The sequence below is a fragment of the Crinia signifera genome, chromosome 8 (genome assembly GCF_055691185.1).
Source record: "Crinia signifera chromosome 8, ASM5569118v1, whole genome shotgun sequence".
Classification (NCBI taxonomy): domain Eukaryota; kingdom Metazoa; phylum Chordata; class Amphibia; order Anura; family Myobatrachidae; genus Crinia; species Crinia signifera.
In genome coordinates this window covers 52,407,732-52,425,764 of record NC_139224.1, presented here as the reverse complement: position 1 = coordinate 52,425,764, position 18,033 = coordinate 52,407,732, and the positions used below count along the sequence as shown (strand labels likewise).

Sequence of the window (18,033 nt, the reverse complement as noted above, 5' to 3'; positions counted from 1 at the left end):
AATGAGGGCGAAAATAAGCGGGGATAAGGGGCACCCCTGACATGTACCATTCGCTATTTTGAAGTAGTCTGACATGACACCATTGACAGAGACCCGAGCGGACGGTGTGCGGTAGAGTGCTTTGGTGCCTTCCAGAAAGGCCCCCGAGAAGCCCATTTTTTCTAAAACTGCGAAGGCAAAGGGCCAGGAAATACGGTCAAATGCCTTTTCCGCGTCTAAGGCTAGGACCAATGCGGGGTTTTTCTGTTTTTGAATGACGTGGATAAGGTCTATTGCTCGTCTCGTGTTATCCGACGCCTGGCGACCAGGAATAAAACCGACCTGGTCTGGATGTACCAGAAGTGGGAGCAAAGAAGCAAGCCGGCCGGCCAAGACCTTCGCGTAAATTTTTATATCTACGTTCAAAAGCGATATTGGTCTGTAGTTTGCACACCCGGTCGGGTCTCTGTCAGGTTTTGGGATCACCACTATGTCCGCCTGGGTGGCCTCTGGGGAAAAAGAGGCACCCTCAAGGATGTTGTTAAACAACACCACCAAATGGGGGGCTAGTTCCAGTGCGAAGCGCTTATAGTATTGGGCCGTAAAGCCGTCGGGACCCGGGGCGGCAGAGGAGCGCATTGAGCGAATCGCCGACACTACCTCCTCCACCGTTATCTTTGCGTTCAGGAAGGAAAGATGAGCATCTGAAAGTGTGGGTAAGGGAGTGTCGGCTAGGTAGGCAGATAGGTTATCTGTATCAAATGTGGATGTGGGGGAAGACTCACTCAGGTTGTACAGAGCTTCATAAAATGCTCGGAACTCCTCCGCTATTTCTTTAGGGTTATAGGTGTGTGATCCACTTGTTGAGGAGTATATTTTATCAATAGTTCTCGACGCTTGTTGGCACCGAAGCTTGTTGGCCAGGATCGAGTCTATCTTATCCGCTTTGTCATAGAACCGTTGTTGGAGTCTTTTAAGAATATTGGCTGCTCTATGGGATAGGAGTGTGTTTAGTTGACCTCTGATCGAGTCTATCTGGGAGAGTAAGGCGGGTGTGGGCGTGATTTTGTGTTGATCTATTAGCGCTGTTAATTGAGATTCTAAGGCGTGTATCTGTGTTTTCAGCTTTTTCCGAATAGAGGAGACCTTGGAAATTATCAGGCCTCTGATAGTGGCCTTATGGGCTTCCCAAATGGTGGTAGGGGGAAGGTCAGGGGAGGAGTTTTCTTTGAAGTAGTGAGTAATAGCAAGTTTAACTTCTGCTAGCGAGGAGGGATGTTCTAGTAGGGAGTCGTCTAGCCGCCATCTATAGGTCCTCGGGGGGCATTCATAAAGATCAATGAATATGTAAATGCCTGCGTGATCAGTCCAGGAAAAAGGCGTTATGCCTGCCTCTTTAACTCTAGGGATCAAAGGGGAAGAGATGTGGATCATGTCTATCCTAGAGTAGTGTTGATGGGGGGCCGAATAATGGGTGTAATCCTTAGAGTGCGGGTGCTTTAATCGCCAAGAGTCACTCAATCCGTTATGTTTTAAGGCTGCGGTAAGGGTGCGGGAAGCTCTGGAAATAGTTGACGTTGAGGTGTGTGGGGGTGGGGTGGATCTATCTAGCAAAGGGTCGATAATAGTGTTGAAGTCTCCTCCAATAATTATGTGGCCTTGTGCCATTCTACCTAGGCGTTTAAAAAACGTGTCAAAGAATTGAGATTGGTCATGGTTGGGAGCGTATAAAGAAACCAGGGTCACAGTGAGTGAACGGATGGTTCCGATTACCAAAATAAACCTCCCGTCAGGGTCAGCAATTGTTTTAATTGGGACAAAAGGCACACCTCTACGGATCAGGATAGCCACTCCTCTTTTTTTGCAGTCCGCCGATGCAAAAAAGTTTTGTGAGAATGAACGGCCCTTGAGTTGGGAGTGACTGCCAGAGAAATGTGTCTCTTGCAAGAACATGATGGATGCATTTTCTCTTTTGCAGGCTCCCAGGAGGATCGTTCGTTTTTTGGGCGAGTTCAGGCCATTAACATTTATGGACAGTAATTTAAGGGCCATCGTATGGTATGACACAGCAGGTCATTTTAAAAATCAAATTACAAGTGTGGGTAGACTGAGGGGGAAAGGGGGACCTCCCTGCGGGGGAGGAGGGAGGGGAGGCAGGAGGAAGGGGAGCGCCACCGGGAGGACACCAGAAAAGAAAAAAAGGTAAGTGGTAGATGAGAGGAAAGAGCCCAAAAGGGCTAGTACCCTGAAGAGAAGGGTCCCATGTGGGGACCGCTACAAGGAAACAAATTATTACATATAATCTAAACATTTGTGAAAGGGAATTTGGGGGGGGGATAAAGAAGCATAGTGCTGGCGTGTCGGGGACCGCCAGGACCGATTGTATCCCAGGCTATAGGGGTCCGTAGGGACTAACTAAGCTAACATACTATAACTCTCTACGCATTGAATTATTAACTCTACACTTTAAACTAAACAGAATTAACATTACCACAGAGGTGTATCTCACCCATAGAGGGTCGGAACTGTAAGCACACATGTGGGGCTTACTATTTGTAATTCAATTTTGGTAGTGATGAGAGAGTTCAGTTGGGCTCGCCGTTTTCCACTCGGTGACGAGAAACCCTTGTCCATTCTGGAGGTGGGGGGGAGTGTCGCTGTGGTCTTGGGGTGGAGGGACTCTCATCGGCTTCAGTTGAGGGAGATGGAAGAAGGTCCAGTTTTGCCAGGAGATCTTGACCTTGAGTCAGAGTCTTGATGTTATGGAGAGAGTCATTTGCTGACACTTGTAGCATGAAGGGGAAACCCCACCTGTAGCGGATTTTGTGTTGGCGAAGGATTTTGGTGACCGGCTGCAATTCACGTCGTTTTTGAATGGTCGAGGGGGCTAGGTCTTGATATATTTGTAGTTGCATGTCTTGGAATTTGGTAAATGGAGAGTCTCTGGTGGTTGCCAGAATCTTATCTTTTGTTTGATAATAGTGGAAGCGGACTATAATGTCTCTTGGGGGTTGTGAAGCCGGGGGTTTCGGGCGAAGGGCTCTGTGGGCTCTATCCAAAAGGCAATCCTCGTCTGTTAGCGATGGGGCTATTTGTTGGAAGAATTCTTTCAGGAACGTTGGTAGAGAGGAGCTGGGAACGGTTTCTGCTACGTTGCGGATGCGCAAGTTGTTACGCCGAGAGCGATTTTCTTGATCTTCTTGTCTTTCTTTAAGCGTCTCTATCTCTTCATGAAGTCTGGAGAGTTCCTTATCCAGACGGGATTGAGAGCGGCATAAGTCGTCAGTTTTAGATTCTAAATCGTCAGTTCTGGTGCCCAAAGCTGTCAAGTCGGACCTGAACTCCGAGACTGCCTTGGCAAGCTCTTGTTTGAAGGCACTTTGTACCCCTTCCAGTAGCCCGGACATCACTGCTTGGATCTGGGGGTCTATAGATGTTTCTGCCGTTCCAGGGTGGGAGGGAGAATCTGAGAGCTGCATGTTGCCTGATGAGCTCTTGGATTTGGAGCCAAAGAAATTTCCGGTTGGCTGGGGAGTTTTCTTGTTTCTCTGGGACATAGTGAACAAAGCCGTTAGGGGCCGAAATCAGCAACCAGGGTGTAGACGTGATATTTGTGGAGTGGAAATGGCGGAGGTGATCAGCAGAGAGGGATAGCTTCGGTCCTAGCGAGTCTAAGAATTTACTCAGACAGGCATGTTGGATATTGTGACCTCCACAGAGGGAGATGAGCTATATTGAATGTGGAGAGTCTCACTCTTCTATCTGCTCAGGGACCTGCCCTTGAGCTGATTTTCCGTCGCCAGCTGTGCCGGGTATTGCGGGTAGGCGGTGTGTCACGGTTATCTGAGGAGATGATTTTAGAAGGATATGTGGGGAGAGCTGAGCGGGAGCCCAGGCTGGATGCGTCTTCACTCTTCACTACAGCTTGGCCTCGCCCCTTGGGGCTAATAACTTTTCCAATACGGAGCAGCACAGTGAGTCTTATGGGTGTTTACACAGGCTGGTCTCTTTTGGATGTTATCAGTGGGGGAGAGGGTAACTCTGCTGGTGGAGGGATTGGATTGCACCCCACGGCCAAGAGGGGGTTGGCAAGTCTTCAGCAGCTGCTGTATGTGAGAGGACAATAGGGGGCAAATGATGTTGGCAGCGGGTAAGAGCTATGGGTTCAGAGTGACTGGGCAGGCTGATGTGAATGGGAGGGTGGGCGGCTGCCTTGGCTGTATTATTGTTGTCAGGTTGAGGCTCCCAGGCTGGAAATGGAGGAGGGAAGCTGTGTTGGGTACACAGCAGTTATGATGGCTGGTAGTACCAGCAGTGCTGTAGTGTAGGCTGGTTGAGCAGGGGTCCCTCGTTTGGTGCTCACTGCCTAGCAGGGTTCTGTATATAGGGGCTGCTTTTAGGGTCTTATCTGGGTTTACCCCAGTGTGGGATATGTCCGCTCAGGTCCCCTAGGGTTGCCCAGCCTTAGTGATGCTCTGGTGAATGGTAGGTATGGCGGCCTGCTGTGATCTGCTGCTATTATGAGGGGCAGGACTGCAGGGGGGGGAGATCGCCAAAATGTCCCGAACCGGGTACTCACAGTTGAGTCTGACCCTTGTGCGGGGTCCTGGTGATGCTGCGGCAGGTGTGGGGATAGCCGCTTGTCTCCTTCACATTCGCGTCTGGCGTCTCACCGTGTGATGAGCGGTGAGCGCTCACTGCACCCCCGGCGTGCGATGGAGGGAGGCGGGTGTGGGGAAGGGTCTCTGGTCCCCCGGCAGCGATGCCCGATCTCCGTGCCTCCTGCTGACGGTGCGCGATGCGCAGTGGATTCCGCTTCCTCCAGAAATCGAGGCCCCGGCGCCGGCCGTCTGACCAGGCCGCAACCTGCGAGAGTGCTTAGAAGCACTCCCCAGGCTCTGCAGCAGTGGTCTCCGGCACCCGTAGCGCAGCGGAGGTAAGGTGAAGTGGGATGGGAGGGTGAGAGAGGGGTATTGGGTCTGGTTAGAGGGTAGTTTGGGCTGGTTGGGGCAGGAGCTGATCTCCTGCACGTCTTCACCGTTTGTCCGCCAAGCCCCGCCTCCCATTGTGCGTATATTATTGTGCATTTATGTACTGTTTTTATGGTTTTTTTTGTGTGTTTTTTAATAAATTGTATCATTACTTGTGTACCTTTGAGTGCCCCACGTTTTTTATTTTTATGACAAAAAGCCAATTAACTAACTTTTCAACAATTACTTTTACAAAATGTAACTTTTAAAAATGTCTTCTCTTTTTGGACATGTTCAGGGGCATAAGTTCATCGCAGTCTCCCCCTTGGTATGGCAAGTTTGGTGCCCCCCCTTCCTTAAGCCCATTCAGTTGTCTACAGAATCAGAATTCACTTATGGGTCCAGTATAACACTCCAGTAGCGGTGGTTGCACCATTTCTTCCTGCGGCGCAGGCTGAGCCTTATCAGGCAGGAGTAGTGTAGTCCTGTCCCGTATTGCAAGGGATGCGTATTACTTTACATGTCCTTGTTCAATCACCCCATTGACTGTGGCTATCGGCACCCAGCAGCAGCCCATTTAGTGCACTGTGACAGTGTCGGAGGGAGCTGCTGTCACCTCCAGCACCAGCTTTCACCGTAGCAGCAGCTTCTTAGCTTCCACATCCACTGACCCCGCTACCATCTCCACCATCCAGGAGCTTTGGCAGGGTCTAAATGGGATCTCTAATAAAGTTAACCTCTAGCTCCTGCTTCTTTCTTATTAACATACTTTTATAGCGTAGTTTTTCACTTGTGTACTGCCCTGGGGTGACTGGTTTATGCTGGCCTTTTTGGGGTTCCGCGCCCCAGATTCAAACTTAGTATTAGGGACCCACCATCTTTGCAGAACTACAAGTTCCAGCATGATAGCACCTCATGTAAATCGTGTGTGCATTCTAAGATCCCCCCCTCCATAAGCTAACATTGAGTACACCTGTACACCTGAAGGTTGGGACTCCTTCAACTTAGAGTAGCACCCCGCCCACCTGATCTGAACACTAGTTCACCAGTTTGGTCCCTGGTAGCCACAGACTGCAAACTGAGGGCACAATGAAGGTAAGACCTAAAAATTTACACTAATTGCTAGTCTTGGAGATGGATTTGGGGTGCGGCTCCCCTTGGGTTGGTGTAACCGAGTTGCTTTCGGGGTGGCACACCCTAACATTTATTTAGCACTATTTATTTTCACTATTATACTTTCTAGCACTACACCTTTTAACCTCTAGCTCCTGCTTCTTTCTGGAGGGAATGCGGGAGCCTTGCCCACCTTCCCCACCTTCCCAGGGAGACTCCCGGCCATTCCGGGTGGGTACTGACAACTGATAGATACATCTACAGTATATTGCACATATTTTGAGCCCTCATATGTAGTGGGAACACCCACATTATATACTTTAAATCTTCACTTTTACCCTGTACATTTGCGCTAGAAATAAAACTCCTTTTCTGTAAGTAAAGCATAGTCTGCCAGATGTAGAAATGGATGGTGGGTGAGGAGTTACAGTAGTTACTACTAGTGTAGGTCAGAGATTGATGTGGATACAGAATGCAGGACTCAGGACCCAGAGCTCTTACTCAGGGTTGCAGGAAGACAAATAGGAATTAGTAAGCAAGAGATATTGATTGTAAACGGAGCACTCCTGTGCTGTAGGGTCCCAGGGTTGGGATTATCTGTGCTTATGGGGGCAGGGACGGAGCCACGCATCATCCAGCCCCACCCACATTACAGATAATGCCGCAATTCACGTGTACGCAGAGGGGACGGGGATAAGATGATGCAAACTGCATCCACACCTGCCAGTGCCAGTATTTGACCAGTGGGGTAAGAAAATACAGGGGGGATTGCGGGGGATACAAGGCATGCGGGGGGCTTCCAGAGAGCCAGGAGGGGAACCCAGGGTACTTGTTTCCTAGCACAGCGCCCATCGCATGGTATACCATAAGACTAAATATGGTATGCGATGCGACGTTGTACAATAAAAAATTGTATGGCATCGTATGCCATACAATGGCATACAATGCGATGGTACACGATTTTTTATTGTACAACCACCCTGATGGGACCTAACAATGTTAAATGCCCCTCCACTATCAACGCCAACCCAAAGCGTGTCGAGCGCAGTGAGCCCCGCGAGGGGATGCGGAATACATGTAAAGTAATACGCGTCCCCTCGTGGGGCTCGCTGCGCTCGCCATGCTTCGGGCTGGTGTATAAGCACCATTAGGGTGCTTATACAATTAAAAATTGTATTGCATGCATTGTATGCGGCTATATGGCATAAGATGGCATAAGATGGAAATCTTGGGTGCCGTGCTAGGAAACAAGTACTGAACCCAGATTTCCAGAAGCCTCATGTGATAGAAACAGCATAGCTGCCTACCCTCCTGCATTCTACAGGAGACTCCCTGAAATAACATCAATCTCCCTCATTTCACCTAGTTCACATTACACTGTTACGTTTTTGGGGAAAAGTGAATGAGATACAGATACAGTGCTGGTGCAAGGCACCGAAGGGCCCCAGGCGGGAAGGGGGGTGGGCGCCGCAGCATTGCTCCACGGGGAGGGGGCTGGGGAGTGAGAGAGGGAACCGCTCACCTGATCCGGGGGAGGGGGGTGCTGCTCCAAGTGGCCGCCCTCCAGTGGCCGGCGCCCTAGGCAAATGCCTAAGGCTTCCTAGTGGTGGCGCCGGCACTGTACAGATACATTTACATTGAATCATTAGTGCCATTTCCGAGCACTTTAGCAAATATAGTAGCTCTTACTAAATGCTTTGGGGATCATCTACATTTAGATATAAGTCATTGTAAAAGATTCCTCACAGATGTAGCAGTACACACCCACACTTCTAGGTGCCACGTTCAATCTCTTTTCACAATCTCTCCATATATAGACCTAGACACACCCTTTAGGTGGAGCATGACACACCCCCTCAGTGGGGCTCTGTGCAAAATTCTATTACCACCTATAATCTCCCTGAAACTAGTTTTCAAAAGTAGGCAAGTATGAGAAACAGGCTGTTCGGGACCTGAGCTGATGTCCCACGCTGTTCCCTAAAATGACTGGGTCGTCTGCGTTTTCCCTGACATTTACAGAAAACACTCGGTTACCACCCACAAACGCCAGCTTTCTGTCAATCACCCTGTGTACGGTCTGAGATAAAAAAGGTAGAAAGATTTTATCGCAGGATGGCCTCACGCATACATACTGCGAGACATACGCATGCCGGCTCCACCGTCTAGTCCCCGCCGCCACCAATATCGGTGGGGATCAGGTAATATGTATGGGGCTTAAGTCACCATTACTTAAGCATAAATATTCTAAAAGTCTGTACGGTTAGGGTGCTTTGAGAACCAATTATAGGAACCACTGCACTAAAGTTAGTTTTAGCTTGACATCTAGTGGTAGAAAAAGAGTATGCATTTGAAAGTAGGCAGATAACACTTAAGGCTCAAAGTAGCTCAGTTATCATGTTTTTCAGGCAGAGTGGATCTCTTTCTGCAGTCTCCTTCTGTGGAAAGTGATACCCCCCAGTACCCCAAAAAAAGCTAATATTTTCAGAGGAAAATTTGACAGTATCGCAAGAGGGAGAGATTTGATGACTAGAGACACAAATGTATTTGGTAGAATGCTTATGTGGCCTCATCTATATAGGGAGGACATCGAGACCCCTAAAGGCAGTGGTCGGGGAAGAGGGGTAAATTACCCCAAATGGGGTAATAATTAAATTGCTGGAGGTAATGGACGGTCGTTCTGCCAAGACACAGCGGGGGGAATTTACTAAGGCAAATATGCCAAAAAAAAGGTGTATTTTCATATAAAATACAAATTTTTTAGGAATATTCATTTACTATGCCAAAAATATGCATATTCGTATTTATGGCACATTCGTATTTGTATTTACAAATACGAATGTATACGCCATCAGAAAATACGAATAGGAATCACCTCTCAAAAGAATGGTGATTCCTAGTTTACGGCCACTAATACGAATGAATACGCCACCAGGGTTTACAAAGCAGTCGTATTTGACTGCTTTGTAAATTACTCTCCGGAACACGAATTTGCATACGGCTAAAACAGCCGTATGCATTCGTATTCATTCATATTAAGAATACGAATACGATAAATCTTACTCATATTCTTAGTAAATTTCCTCCATCCTCAAGGAGCGCGACCGTCTATTACCCCCTGGAATTTCATTTCAAAACCTCCTTGGCATCGTGTATGACATGCCTAGCAGCATCAAGCAGGAATCCCCTGGCATTGAGCATGTAACTGTGACTCTCTCTTCTAAGGTAAGTATTAGGTTAGATTCAGATCACAGTAGTATTTGTTTCTTTTTCTTCACAGGTATAGCGAACCACTGGTTAGGAGATATTAATTAACACCTTTATTGAACAACATTACCAGTTATCATTTCAGCATACTGTAAGTAACTGTGCACACAATGCCGGGTGATATTATATTCACAAATATCACAGATCAAGTTTTATTATACTGGAACCGGAACTGGTCCTCCGCGACTCCGCTTCTCATAAGCGTTCTTTCTATTTAAAAAAACATGCAAACCTACCTTAAGTTCTATCAACAATAAATAGCATTAGTATATTTTACTCAGTAACATTAGGGTTTATCCTTTCAACATGGAATTACTTTAAACATATAACATTTCCCAACATATCAATAAGACAATCTCTCTTTGCTCGTAACCCGTATTATCTCTTATATATTAGGCTACTTGTGTCAATCATCCTGAGAGTGTGTCTATAACGCTGGGCAGGGTCACACATGAAACTCCACCCCCACCCAGCCTTATACACGCACACCACACATAATACACACACACATGTAGCCTAATATATAAGAGATAATACACACATATTGGCCTCTGCCTGCCTGCACTACACCCCCCGCAATACCACACACCTATAATACTCACAGACACATGTAGCTCAGCCAGCGTCGATGGGAGCGGAGGGGAGTGCAGTGAATAAATTAAGTCTGCGCAGCTGCAGATCTGTGGTGCTGAAATAGCAGCCTCTGGCAGCCAGGGGGAGCAGCTCTGCCTCCTCTCAGGCTGACCTCAAGTCGCAGACAGTGGCACATGGTCACAGCCTGAGAGGAGAGAAGCATGATGGAGCTGTGACTCGGCAGAGCTGCCTCCTCCTTTATAGTAAAGCGCTGGGCTGGCTGTAGCTCCTCTCAGGCATTTCCAATCTGCCGATGGCCGGGTGATGCAGGACTGCCCCGTGAGTGTCAGACGCCACAGGTATGTCACATGTGGGAGGGGGATGCCTGCAAGTCTGGGGAAGCAGCAACCGGCTCCCCCCGGCCTGCACAACCATCCCTGGCCTGCACACACACACACACACCACCCCACCCCCCGGCCTGAACACAGCAGCAAGGTCACCGAGCAGACACACACAGGTGTACTCATTTCTCACTGACACACTTCCCAGGTCACCGGGCAAACACACAGGTGTACTCATTACTCACTGACACACTTCCTATGTCACCGCGCAGAGACACAGGTGTACTCATTACTCACTGACACTTCCCAGGTCAACACGCAGACACACAGGTGTACTCATTACTCACTGACACACTTTCAACGTCACGGCGCAGAAACACAGGTGTAATCATTACTCACTGACATACTTCCCACGTCACCTCGCAGACACACAGGTGTACTCATTACTCACTGACACACTTCCCACATCACTGCACAGACACACAGGTGTACTCATTACTCACTGACACACTTCCCACGTCACCGCGCAGACACACAGGTGTACTCATTACTCACTGACACTTCCCAGGTCACCGCACAGACACACAGGTGTACTCTTTACTCACTGACACACTTCCCAGGTCAACACGCAGACACACAGGTGTACTCATTACACACTGACACACTTCCCAGGTCGACACGCAGACACACAGGTGTACTCATTACTCACTGACACACTTTTAACATCACGGCATAGACACAGGTGTACTCATTTCTCACTGACACACTTCCCAGGTTTCAGTGCAGACACACAGGTGTACTCATTATTCACTGACACACTTCCCAGGTCACCACGCAGACACACAGGTGTACTCATTACTCACTGACACACTTACCAGGTAACAGCGCAGACACACAGGTGTACTCATTACGCACTGACACACTTCCCAGGTCACCACGCAGACACACAGGTGTACTCATTACTCACTGACACACTTACCAGGTAACAGCGCAGACACACAGGTGTACTCATTACTCACTGACACACTTCCCAGGTTACAGCGCAGACACAGGTGTACTCATTACTCAATAACATACTTTCCAGGTCACAGCGCAGACACACAGGTGTACTCATTACTCACTGACACACTTCCCAGGTCACAGCGCAGACACACAGGTGTACTCATTACTCACTGACACACTTCCCAGGTCACCTGCAAGGTACACAGGTAGACACAGTTCCCAGGCATCCTCATCGACACTTCACAGATCACATACACAGGTGTACTCATTACTCACTGACACACTACCCAGGTCACAGCGCAGACACACAGGTGTACTCATTACTCACTGACACACTTCCCACATCACTGCGCAGACACACAGGTGTACTCATTACTCACTGACACTTCCCAGGTCACCGCACAGACACACAGGTGTACTCATTACTCACTAATATACTACCCAGGTCACCGCGCAGACACACAGGTGTACTCATTACTCACTGACACACTTCCCAGGTCGACACGCAGACACACAGGTGTACTCATTACTCACTGACACACTTTCAACGTCACGGCGCAGACACAGGTGTACTCATTACTCACTGACACACTTCCCAGGTCACCGTGCAGACACACAGGTGTACTCATTACTCACTAACATACTTCCCAGGTCACTGCGCAGACACACAGGTGTACTCATTACTCACTAATATACTACCCAGGTCACCGCGCAGACACACAGGTGTACTCATTACTCACTAACATACTTCCCAGGTCACCGCACATATAAAAAAAAATATATATTTATATATATATATATATATATATATATATATATATAGTAATTGCAGAAGTCCGGCACTGCCCACCAGCTAATTGAGAGGTACTTGCCCGGGTGCTCGTTCAGTTGCAGGGGTCACCCCCATCCACATATAACTATCCTAAAAAGGGACGTCACTCCGGGTCTTTTGTGCAAAGAAAACGTTTTCTTTGCACAAAAGACCCGGAGTGACGTCCCTTATTTGGATAGTTATATATCTCTTATATATTTGGCTACATCTGTCACTCAAAGTGTGCCTGAAGCTGTAACGCTGGGTGGAGCCTCTGACTCACATGACTGACTCACACGACAGAGAACCAGCCCAGTGAGCCCACAGTGCCAGACTGCCAGGGTCTGCCTCTCCATGTTACACAGCAAAGACACAGCTACTCACCAGACACACCAGGTGAGCGCCCCACACCTCCATACCTCCCAACATGACCCTCTCCAGGAGGGACAGAATGCTCTGTTTGTGGACTTACATCTTAATTTATGATTGTCATCACCTGTTTTAAACAGGGTAATTGATAAGAAAGGTGTTTAAGCACAGGTGATGGTAATCCATAAATTAAGAAGAAAGTCCAGAAACAGAGCAATGTGTCCCTCCCCCCCCCCCCCCCCCCATTCACGGCAACCCCACGATTAAATGGCACATGCAAAACACTGACATGGCTATGGTCGACAATGAAAAAGGTTGACATTAGTTTTTGAAGATTTATTTTTCACTTTTTCAATGTTTTCATATTCATTCTCATGTGTCGACATGGACACCAATGAAGTGCCACACTTATGTCAACATTTACATTTGTTGAGCTTTCTGTGTTGATTTTTTCTTGTGGCGATTCGCGGCACCCCCCCGGCGACCCCCCTCCCGCGATTCACAGCACAGCACACAGCGGTGACTCCCGCGATTTGCGGCCCCACCCCGTGGCACCCCGCGACCCCCCCTCCCACGATTTGTGCCAACCCCCTAGGCCCCTTCTTCCTCACGGTACCCCCCACCCCCCGCGACCCCCCCTACCGCGATTCCCCCCCCCTGTCATTGCGGCAACCCCCCGCCCCTGCGACCCACCCTCCCACGATTCACTGCAACCCCCCGCGTCCCCCCTCCCACGATTCGCGGCACCCACACACCCCCGCGACCCCCCCTCCCGCAATTCACGGCATCCACCCACGACCCCATCTCCCGTGATTCGCGGACACACCTCACCTCCCCCCCCCCAACTTCCGCTCGCGATTCACGGCAACCCCAGGATTAAATGGCACATGCAAAACACTGACACGGCTATGGTCGACAATGAAAAAGGTTGACATGAGTTTTTGAAGATTTATTTTTCTTTTTTGAATGTTTTCATATTCATTCTCATGTGTCGACATGGACACCAATGAAGTGCCACACTTATGTCAACATTTACATGTGTTGACCTTTCTGTGTTGATTTTTTCTTGTAGCAATTTTCGGTACTCTTTACCTAGATGGGCGCCAGCGATTGAAATCGCGGGCGTCGGGGGTAAAAATCGCGGTCCGCGATTTTCCCATAGGGAACAATGTTAAAAAGGCTGATTGAGCGCGATTTTCATGTAAAATGCCTCAATGCCCGCGATTTGGCCATAGGAATCAATGTTAAATGGGCCACAGAGCCCAAATAGGCACAATTAACCCTTAAATGTCCCCCCAAATTTTTAACGCCACCCCACGATCCACGCCAACCCGAAGCGTGGCGAGCGCAGCGAGCCCGTGAGGGGCGGCGGTACGCGTCCTCCGGCCTTTTCATGCCCTACTATCCACTAGGGCGTGGAGTGAGAATAGAATAGTGTGGCGAGCGCAGCGAGCCACCGAGCCCGAAGCGTGGCGAGCGCAGCGAGCGAGGGGACGCGTATAACTGTGAAGGTATCCGCGTCCCCTCGCGGGGCTCGCTGCGCTCGCCACGCTTCGGGCTCGGTGGCTCGCTGCGCTCGCCACACTATTCTATTCTCACTCCACGCCCTAGTGGATAGTAGGGCATGAAAAGGTCGGAGGACGCGTACCGCCGCCCCTCGCGGGCTCGCTGCGCTCGCCACGCTTCGGGTTGGCGTGGATCGTGGGGTGGCGTTAAAAATTTGGGGGGACATTTAAGGGTTAATTGTGGTTATTTGGGCTCTGTGGCCCATTTAACATTGATTCCTATGGCCAAATCGGGTCCATTGAGGCATTTAACAGTAAAATCGTGTCCATCGGGCCTTTTAACATTGATTCCTATGGCAAATCGGGAGCATCGCGTCGCGGGCATCGCGGGTACATTTATGGCCGGCCGCGACGCGTCCGACGCGATTTCCATGGGTTTCAATGGGAAATCGCGGGCATCGCGTCGGTCGCGTCGCGGCCAGACATAAAAGTACCCGCGATCACCACGACGGGCGCCCTTCTAGGTAAAGAGTACCCAATTTTTTTACAGTGATAATTATGTGCACGTCAATCTACACATCATCAACCAATTCTTTGTATAATATATAACACCTGTTCTGTTTTACTGTAGGTGTTTTAAGTCAGATCTTTTACTGCTACTATTACTGTTTATGTAAATGCATTCTGAATGACAGCAACATTCTACCATCCTTCTACAAGAATATATAACCAACTAGGTGATTTATCGCGCCCCGTGCAATTCACGGACCCCCGCGTACCCCCCCCACGATTCACGCCCCCTCCCACGATTCACGTCACCCCCCGCACACACCCCCCTCCCGCAATTCGCAACCCCCCCCCTCCCGCAATTCACGCCCCCTCCCACGCTTTGCGGACCCCCGCCCTCTCCCGCGATCCGCGGACACCTGCGCCCCCTCCCTCCCTTGATTCACGGCACCCCCCACGCCCCTCCCACAATTCACGGCACCCCTAAGCCCCTCTTTAGTCCCCCGTATACTCACACACCCCTATCACTACCCAGCTTCCTGCTCTCCTGAACCGTAACTTCCACCACTGGGGAGTCGCTGACGCTGTTTTGCCCACATGCCCCTATCATGCCTCATAGCCTAGCCTCCTGCTCTCATGTACCCTAACTCCCACCCAGTAGGAGGAGACACTGACTCAGGGCCACCATCCTGTACTCCTGTACTGCCACACTGGACCCTCACCCACTGGCAGAAGCTGCACAGTATCTCCCACCCTCCTCTTTAGTCCCCCTTATGTCCACACACCCCTATCACTACCCAGCCTCCTGTTTTCCTGTGTCGTGACCTCCGCCAGTGGGGAGCCGCTGACTCAAAAACACCCTACTATACTATTGCACACACACACACACCTAAACAACATGCACACACAGCCCCCCCCCCACACCCACAAATGTCACTGTACCATCCACACTATCAATGTACATCTTACTTTGTAACCGCTTTTTAATTAAACAAAACAATACACACCCCCTTCCAAATCATATGCTCTCTATTTAACACATTTCACCTATAACTCAAGTTGCAATACAGGCCATCTTTCATACAATTCTAACCATCTTTCTCATATACAAATGTTCTCAAATTAAGGGGGCGCAGCCCCTTACGACGGTGTGAAGAGCGCCCGTAGGGCGCGATGAATCACCTAGTATATATATATATATATATATAACATAACCACCCCACTGAAATATCCAATCCAACACACCCCTTCCGGGTACCACCATCACCACCCCCAAACTAATAACACACACACTCTTTGCACCACTATACCACCAACAACTGCACTCTACACCAAGAGAGAGTATCATACACCACCCCACCAAAATCCCTAACCCAACACACCCCTTCCCGCCAACACCATCTGCCCCACCCAAAATTAAACACATTCATCCACAAATAACAAACATAATATACTTCATAACACTATAACATTATAACTTTAATGGGGCGTAGCCCCTTTACGACGGTGTGAAGAGCGCCCATAGGGCGCGATGAAACACCTAGTTGCACAATAATGGTTTAACCAGAATCATATATGCTAACCTCTAAAACAAGCACTTTGTTTATGTTTTATAGAGTACTCGGTGACCCCCAGTCCAGATGAACACCGACCGACTCACAGTATCTCACAGTGTATATATAAGGTGAGTTTAGATTTAGCGAGGGCTGCCTAAGCCAGAGCGTACTTAAGAGGCTTACATTTTTTGGGTTGGCAGGAAAGAGTTAATGACTTCTAGATATCTAAAGTGGTTTCAGTTTTGTAGTTAGCCTTTGGGGGATCTTGGGGGCGTGAGCTTAGGGAGAGGGGTATATAGGCAGGTCCTTACAGGAAATACTTCCTCTTACAGAAGTAGGGATGGCCATCGTTGCCATTGCCATCGATGGCAATTCTGCAACAGGCCATCGATAGTGTTAAACTATGCAATGGATGACCATCGATATTTTTACATATTGATGGTCATCCATTGTGTTTGATTGATTGGCCTGTGGGCCAATCAAAACACGGGGACGGGGCTTCGTGGGTGTCAGGGGGCAGAGCTATGCTCAGTGTCCCGGAACTTAAAAAAAAAAAAAAAAAAAGCAAAACATCCTTTTGCTGTTCCATCGATGGAGGGAAACCATCTGGTTTTCCCCCATCGATGACAAAAGTATTCGACATCGGCCATGAACCATCGATGATTTCAAATCATCGATGTTCGATGGTCATCCCTATACAGAAGTCTTTCAGCTCCCTGGCAGAAGTACAGCAGCTCCAGTCTCCAGACCAGCCTTACTGTAGCTAAGTGCACTGTCTGTTGTTGTTGGGAAATCTAGTTCATTTTGGTGACCAGTTCAACCAAAGGATAAATTCAGAAGATTAGTTTGTTTAGTTCATTTGGTTCATTATTCCATCACTGGTTTAGAGACTGAGAGGAGCACATGGAAGTGTATGAACTAGACTAGATTATTACACACAGAGCAGGCATTTCTAATACCAGCTCATGGCAGCAGTTACAGTCTTGTTAGAATGGATTCAGTACTGAATCCCGGCGGTCGGGATCCTGGCGTTCAGAATCCCAACGCCGGAATCCCGACAGCCGAAATGCCGACAAGGGAGGGACGTGGATGCGCACGTCACGCAGCGGGCCCGGTGCCTCGCTACGCTCGGCACACTAATTTATTCTCCCTCTAGGGGTGTGGTGGACACCCACGGAGGGAGAATGTGTCGGGATTTCGGCAGTCGGGATTCTGAACGCCGGGATCCCGACCGCCGGGATTTTAACTGCATCCCGTTAGAATGATCCGACAGGTTTAATAAATCAGATTATTTTCTATTTTAGAAAAGCAAAAGGATATACAGCACCCTTATAGTGAAATGTTTAGCTCTGCAATATTAATCCCATTCCATAATATGCAAGTAAAATACCCAAATTCAGAGTAATTTAATAAGTCATTTTTTTTTCCTGCTTTTCAAATACAGTAATTAGAAGGAAAACATGTCCCTTTGCCCCAATGTAACTGACCTTAGAGAGAGATGGGGTGGAGAGTTTGAGGGGTATCAGGTCGGCTTCTGTAATTTATCTTGCACAGTCTGGGATGTTACATAGGCTGATTGGTTGCTAGGGGCAACTGCTCCACTTTATGTATAATGAAGTTTCATACATCTTAGTTTTGTGGAATAAACAGAGCTACAGTATATAACATGCAGCAGCCAGCACTGTCCGTGGCTGATTGGGAGTGTAGCTCGTCAGCGGAGTAACTATAGCACCGCAGCCCCACCACCGCGGGGGGGGGGGGGCGCTGTGCATGTGGGGGCGCCAGGGGCTGCGGTGCTATAGTTAACCCCCCCCCCCCGAATCCCCAGCAGACTTACCTATCTCGCTGGTCCCGGCGGCTCCGTTCTTCTGCTGAGGACCACCACAAAATGCCCGCCCCCATATAGCACACAGTTCTCTGAAACTGTCTGCTGTATGGGGGCGGCCATTTTCTGGTGGTCCTCAGCAGAAGAACTGAGCCGCCGGGACCAGCGCGATAGGTAAGGCTGTGGGGGATTGAGGGGGGTTTGCATGGGCGGCGGGG

At 49.1% G+C, this 18,033-nt stretch overlaps 1 long non-coding RNA gene across 1 annotated transcript in view; it reads left to right on the top strand.

The window, feature by feature from the left end:
* Positions 1-18,033, top strand: part of LOC146026046 (uncharacterized) — a 465,463-nt gene that overhangs the window by 444,031 nt on the left and 3,399 nt on the right. Inside the window, exon 2 of the long non-coding RNA XR_014454345.1 lies at positions 16,051-16,118. This is a non-coding gene — a long non-coding RNA (uncharacterized LOC146026046). The remainder of the gene's footprint in view (positions 1-16,050; positions 16,119-18,033) is intronic.